Here is an 8,158-nt window from a genome sequence, read left to right as displayed (position 1 = left end):
ATTGCAAACTTACATCATTTTATCTTTATTTACATTACAAGCATCACAACAAACATGTTAAAACCAAATTAATTCATTCTCATTCCAACTCCAAATACCACACGGCCAACATTCAAATGTGCCATCTTCCATCAAATTCATTCAACTTTCATTCTTAATATACATTCCATTCTACACACAACTAGAATGCAACATAAAATTCAACACATCACATGCATACAATGTAGTATACACACGGCCACATGCACACATGCACACCCATTTTACAACTTCCATGTTTTCATGAATTCTACTCATTTCCACATACTACAACACAAATAAACCTTCATAACATAATAACATGGAATGAGTTCTTACCCTTTTCTCCAATCTTCTTCACTCAAGTATGTTGTCACATTGAAGAAACTAGTGCCCTTTCTTCCCAAACAATTGCACCATGTTGTAAAGGACACTCAATTTGGTAGGAAAATCACAAGATACAAATTTTGGAAGAAGATTTTTGGGAGATGAAAGTAGGAGCAAGGGAAGTAATGCCCTACATTATTTTTCTTGCTCTTCTTGCTTGCTCTCTCTTTCTCGTTTCAAGAAAATTCTAAGAGATAATGATCCTTTATAAGTTATTCTAGCACATGGTAAATATTTATTAAGATGGTGGGCTTGGGCCAAGTGATGGCCGGCCACCCCCTTAGTGTTGGGCTCAAATTTTTCATCCAATTTTTCTTGAGCCCAGATGGTTAAAATTTTCGTTTTATAATTCCCGAAACTAATTTCCAAAATTCCAATTTTTCCCTTGGCCTTGCTCCGTGTTTCCACATCAATATTTTTCATGAACGACATACACATATATTAATCCAATTCACATATGACCTTATTCCTTACAAATCAAAATTATTTCAAATTTTTCCCGAATACACGAAAATACGGGATATAACACGCACAACTAATCTTCTAAGTCACATAAAGCCCACCAATACTCAAGGAAAATCCAACACACGAACCTAAGAATTCTATAGGCCATAAGCCCGAACACACAATCACACAACAGTACCATCCTAAGAATCCATCCCAACTCCAAAATCCTATACATGCATTCTCCGTTTCCCTCTAGTACATGAATATGTAAATCTAACCGGAGTCTACCGAAAGAAAAATCATAACCTACCTCGAGGCCGAGCGGGTGCCACGAACATCCGTAGATCTTCATGTTACACCTCATAGTTTTTGTACATTGAGATTTGTAGGTATTAATTGTTCAATCGTAGACACTGGGACTATTTTATAGGATATATGAGATTATATATGTCTATCTTATGGTTACGAGAGTTTAAGTTCATGTACTAGGTCATGGAAGGATTGGAGAGCAAATGAATTAAGGAAATTAAGTTGTTGAAACTTTGGAGAAAATTTAGGCAAGGTTTCGTACGATGATCTTGGTCTAACTTGTGAAAGGAATATCTCCTAGTATATCGGGATTTTTGAGGTGAAACTAAAGCCTAAATTGAAGTTCAGGAAGTCTAGTTTCCAACGCAACAAACTGTACAACGATCCGACATCAAAATCAAATGTTATGAATATTTTAAGACGGATTCCGGGGCTTGATGATTTAACTGCGCGAACGCGCTGAGGCGCAGAGCAACTCTCTGCGAACACGCAGAGTGAATTTTAGGTCGGTGCAAACTGACTCTAAAACAGTATAAAAGGGGGTTTACCCCCTCATTTTACACATTTCACCCCTGAAAATTATCCCCAACTCCTTGGAACATTCCTCCAACTTCCGCCCTAAATTTTTAGCCTAAATAAAGTGAAATTTCAGGATCTAGGTTCGGATAGCGTATAGTTGTGATCGTAGTACCATATTGCGGTGAATCTGGGCTTGGAATCCATCACGCCCCAAATCTGGAGTGGCTTGACCGACACTCGATGCCAACCTAGGCCCGAGCAAACCACTCTAAATCTGAAACTCTGGGAGTAACCTCCAACTTAAATAAGGCCTACCAACACACAAATAATACATTAAGCCGGCGAGTATCTCTGATATATATATATATATATATATATATATATATATATATATATATATATATATATATATATCGACACATCTATACGGGCGGGGCACATATACCTAAAATATAAATACACAACTGAGCAAGCCGACGAGGCTGCCACGTATGTTGTACAACAAAATGAGAGCCCACAAAGCTACCTAATATCCCCAACAACATACAACTGTCCACAGACCTCTAGGGAACACGTGCATTAGAAAGGACATGACATGGCCCCGTCATACCCATATATACATGTCAGAATAGCATACCACAAAGGGACTGAAGCTACGGACCAAGTGGAGCGCCGTCGGGCGAGTGGAAGGCTACGGGGTGGATCGTCTCCGTCCAACTGAAACTCGCGGGCATGAACACAAGGCCCCCCCGAAAAAAAGGGATGTCGGTACGAAATAATGTACCGAGTATGTAAGGCAACAGACAATAGAAACTGAAACTGAATTGAAAATATAATAATTTGGAGGCCAAAGAATGATGCAATATCTCACCTGACCTCTCTCATATGAACTGCACTACCATGATAACATATGTCTCACTGACCAAGTGGCTAGGCTAAATAAAATGTCTCAGTGACCCATCGGCCAGGCAAATCTGTCTTACTGACCCGTCGGCTAGGCTAAATAAAATGTCTCACTGACCAAGCGGCCAGGCTAAATAAAATATCTCATTGAACAAGTGGCTAGGCTGAATAAAATGTCTCACTGACCAAGTTGGCAGGCTAAATAAACTGTATGTATATCAGGTATGCGCTGGAAAGTATAGATACTATAACATGTCTCTTCTGTCTCTCTATAAACTCAAGGACATAGGGAGGGGATATGGACCCTACCCTAAAAAATAATAACATAACACTCGGAAACTAGACAACAATATAACATGCTCTACTTTGAGAAATCTCTAGTCATAAGGTTCATCATAGCGATTGCTTATATGGTTCTATGTCATACACTCTTACAATTGATATAACCAGCGGTTCGGAATCTCACGACCCACGAGGTACTCCCTAATCTCAGGTAGTACTGCTGTCTTGCTATCCATAGGTACACTATCTTCCTTTCCTTTGAAGGTTATTGAACTTCCTATAAATATTCCCTCTTTTAAAGCTTTCATCTCTTCTAGTGCTACAAGTCCTTTTTAGTAATCCTGATTGTCCCTTATACTTATCCCTGATCACATGTGGCCTTTCTCACTCCTTCTGTTACCCCTTGGAGTACTTTACTGCATATCTAAATGTACCTAAAATTTCTTCGGCGCGAGTGATTCGAATCATAGTCCGAAATACAATGTATTGCATTGACGAAACTTATTCTCTTTGATTCGCTAAACCTTCGTCATCTTGTCATGCCTCATTTTTCACATTTATCTCATATTATACTTGCATTTAGTCCATTCTCACTTTTCTTTAGCGCATTCTTGATATATTGGTTCATCTCGAATTTTGGCTCCTTCAAGCCAGTACATTTCCCTCTTTTGAACTTGGGAATACTGTAGTTCATCTTAGAACTGAATTTGTTCTTCCCCACTTTTAAAGGATGTTCTCATATACCAGTAACCTTCGAGTATTAACCGTCTTGATAGTCATCTGGCCGACCTTAACGATCCTTCAACTCCTCTATTCCTTATAATCTGAAGTTCTTTTCATCGCATGGTTTAACTTATTTTCCTTTTTGCTAGCTGAGTTCTTGTATCAAATCAAAATGCTTATACATATCGGATACTATTCAGATGCCTTCTTTATTATCTTTTCACTTCTACCTTTCATGACTAGTAGCCCTCTAGGCTAATGAATTAATGGGGACATCAAAATTCATTAGGCCCCTTATGGGAGGTCCGACTATACCACACTCCTTTAGCCCTAGTATTTCTCCACGACTATCTTCTTAATATCCTTGAAATTCTCCTTGCTCTAGGTTCCCAATTCCGATTTATGTCTATACTATTAGAAGTTGATACTCCACACCATCCATTCCCATGACTCGTCCTTTCACTAGCTTAACTCATTTTGTCCTGTAATTCTTCTTAACTACTTGTTTGCATCACAGCCATGCATCATAGTCCTAGTGCTCTGTTGGTTCTTGTTCTTATCATGAAATCCTCACAAAGTACACCCTTTCCTTTCTTCTTTCGTCGAGTCTTCACCTTCCTTTATGATACTACAACTTGTACACACACACACACACACATATATATATATATATATATATATATATATATATATATATATATATCGAATTTTCTCGGTTTTCTTGATGATCGCATCTTTGCATCTTTTACACAACCATTGTCTTAGGTATCTTTCATGTTACACCCTGTATCTTCGAAGAAGCACTTATCAAATTTGAAACACAAGTACGTTGAGTTAGGGTTAAGTAAAACCACTTTGGAATATAAGGAGCTAGCATAATTAAGTATATTTATTGAGTGAACGATGTATATAAGGGATACCGGAAGGTTTTATAAGGAAATGAGCAGAAGAAATGGAGTAGTACGACTTTGGAGAAAGGATGGGTCATGTTTTGTGTGAAAATTTTGGTCCAAATTGAGGGACGAATATCTCTTAGCATATGAAGTGTTTTGAAGTGAAACAAAAGTCTAAAATGAAGTTCGTCAAGTCTAGTTTTTAACGCAACAAACTGCTCATCGATAGGGCATCAGAATAGAGAATTATGGACATTATAAGTTTAGCTGGGAGAGTGGAAACGAGTGCTACACTACAGTAACCGACCAGCTACAGTACTGCTACAGTGAACCCGACCCGAATTTGACCCTATATAAAGGGTAATAACCCCCTTTTTTTCATCAGATTTTGCTAGAAATTTCCAGAAAATTGAAGAGAGAGAGAGAGAGAGAGGGAATCATAAAGTAAGCAATTTTCAAGCGACGGAGTATTAATCGAAGCTCGGATAAACGCGTGGATGTGATTCTAGTATGGTTTTGCGGTAGATTCAAGGTGGATATTGAAGATATCACTGTTTTAACAAGAATAAGGTATGAATCTCCTATTATTAATGTTAATTTTTGTTGATTTACAGAGATAAAGTCGTTAAATAATTGTATAGCGAGTTGGTTGGTTGTGGAAATTGGAAAACATCCTGTGGGATGTTTTATGGTACATATTGGTGTTGGAAATGATGTTATTGATATTGGTATTGTTGTTGTTGTTTTTGGTTGCTGAATTACTATTTCGGGCTAGGCATATAAACAGGGGAGGTGCTGCCCGAATTTCGGCAGATTTTAAACGGAATTAAATTGAAGGCTTAAGATGAGCATATGACATTGAGCCTAATAATAGTATGAATGGGTTATATGTAGATTTACGATCTTGGAAGGATAAACGTTGAACGACTAAGGCGACCGAAAGGTATGTTAAGGCTCGTCCCTTTCTTCCAAAGGCATGATTCCTATGTTATGACTTCATAATGTTTCCATATCTTTCTCGTTATCAAAGGTTAAAATTATATGATTCCCTTCTTGATAACCCGTAAATGTTTTCCAAAATGTTTGTATTTTTCCAAAACAAAGGTTTATGATTTTGTAAGCTTTTATGACTACAACGACGGACATGTTTTTTGTAATGACAACGATGATGTCAAAGATGAGAATATGTCTATGATGATTATGATGAGAACGATTTCATGTTTGAAAGTCTCAAGTTGTGGATTCAATATGAATATGAGAATATTGAGCTATTTCTTGATCCTCAATTTTATTCCTTGATAATGACTCTGTTTTTCAAAGACTTCAAAGTATATGAATTGACGCCTCATGAGATTTATGATCCTATTCTATGTTTTCTCTTGATGTTATTCTTCATTGATAGTCCCACCTTATAATAATTGTTCCTTCAAGGTGAGACAAAGCGACCATGATTATTCCATAATATAATCAGAGGTTACCGACCTTACGTCACTCCGATAGAGACATAACTTTCCTTGGGCTCTCCCCGTACGTTATATGATATATATATATATATATATATATATATATATATATATATATATATATATATATATATATGGGGAATATGGGAAAAAGGGCAGAGCATTATATACGCGTAACCACGATCAGCTGGTATAATATGACTTGATATAATCCCGAAAGCGGGATGCCGGTGTGCGGGACATATGTGGTTAAATGGATCGGAGCCGACGCCTCGGCAATATGATATGTTCTATTTTCTGTATATATGAACAAGAAATGTTTTCCAAAGAAAGCTAGCATGCATGGCATCCGCCCTAAGAGGCACTCACATGTACAGGTTATTCTTTTATCTCACGATATGCTCTATATTTCCATTCTATTATTGTTCATGCTTTACATCCCTTATTATGTTGCTATTCATGCCTTACATACTCGGCATTACTCGTACTGATGTCCCTTCTTGTGGACGCTGCGTTCATGCCGCGCAGATCGGAGGTAGCCGGGCGGACGATTCACGGCGGTAGGACCTCCCCGGCGGCGGTCGGTACGCTCCATCGATCCCCGAGCTTCGGTCCTTTTGGTACGCTATTCGGTTACGTACATATATGGGTACGCAGGTTTTGTCATCGTCATTTCTACGATTTGTACTCTATAGCGGTACGTAGATAGTGATATGTAGTCATGATATTATACGCGCCTCGTCGGCGTGTATTTTGTTGTACGGATATATGTGTGAGTGGCAAATCGGCTCACGTTGTTATTCTCGATGTTTATGTTTATATGTATGCGTTAGCCGTGGAGTTCCCCGGTACGGTGTCTTTTATGTCGGTTGCTCGGAGACAAGATAACTCGATTACAGATTGTGTGTATGGCCCCGAGAATAGTCGGTGGCGAGTAAATGCAAGCATAGGAGTGCTTGGCGTAAGTGGTCGGACAACATTACGGCCCGTCGCTTTGGGTCGTGACAAAGTGGTATCGAGTGGGCCATCCTAGGGATTGTCTACAGACCGTGTCCGATAGTGTCCTGTTTATGGGTGTGAAGCTGGCCACACTTATAAACAAGAGGCTGCAGGGCATTTAGGAATCATTGACCTTCCTTCTATCTTAGATCGTACGATAGAGCCAGATTCTAGGAAAGACCACTTCTGATCCTTTTTCCTGTAGAAAAGTGCAGATTGACGAAAGATGAAGAGATCAGCCTCGGATAGTGAGGGTGCTAAGAAGGCTCCACGAACAGATCCAGGACTGAGCAGGAGGAGCCTCAGTTATTCTATTGAGACTGATCCTTCGGAGGACCCAGCGACGATTCCTCCAGAGTTTTTGACTCCTAGGAGGAGGCCCCCCGGAGGACAGTTATGACACGGATCCGTCCGAGTATTCGTCCGGGGACACGGAGGAGGAGGATTCCCGAGGGCCGTACCAGGTCCTCCCGATGGCGAGCACTACGTCCGACCAGCCTCCCATGAGTGAGCGTTACGGATTACTCTAGCCCTTTATCCGGCCGTCGGTAAACCAGAGTTGCTCGGTTATTTATATCCCTCGGACTCAGATGAGAGAGATACTGAAGGCCAGACGAGCGGATGGCGGGTAGACGACGACGAGGAGTACACTTCACCTTATAGTCCACCAGATCAGACTAGAGACCGATCGGCTACAGGTATATGAGTCCTTATTGGAATTTTCTATGTATGTGTATTTGTTGTAGATTATTATTTAATAGTGGCGAGCGGAAACCCAAAGAGGCCGATAACCAAGTATTTATAAGTAACGGCGACCAAGGTGCGTTCGCTACCATTGGGAATCTGGAAATCTAGGACGGAAAGTAGTCATACATACAGATGAAAGGTGAATATTGAGAATTAAAAAGGCCAAAATAGTAATTGTGTAGTCGGAAGAGTAAGAGACCCTTTCTAATTCGGAGGGAGAGGATGTTATATACCGTATTTCGTACATTGGGACAATCCGGGTTAACCATGAAAAGTTAGGGACAAAACCATTCCGGGATACGAAGTCGGGACTTTTGACCTTCGATTTCATTTTAAGACCTAAGTTGTTCCTGAATTTATTGGTATGGAACATTTAGGAAAATTTGGGACCAAAAGTGGAATATTTGGAAGTTTGAAATTCATGAAAATTGGCCATGTTGGCCATGTGGCTTGGAAATGGTCCCCACA

This window comes from Lycium ferocissimum, chromosome 9 (assembly GCF_029784015.1).
Source record: "Lycium ferocissimum isolate CSIRO_LF1 chromosome 9, AGI_CSIRO_Lferr_CH_V1, whole genome shotgun sequence".
NCBI classification, from domain to species: domain Eukaryota; kingdom Viridiplantae; phylum Streptophyta; class Magnoliopsida; order Solanales; family Solanaceae; genus Lycium; species Lycium ferocissimum.
This window is presented reverse-complemented; position numbering follows the sequence as displayed.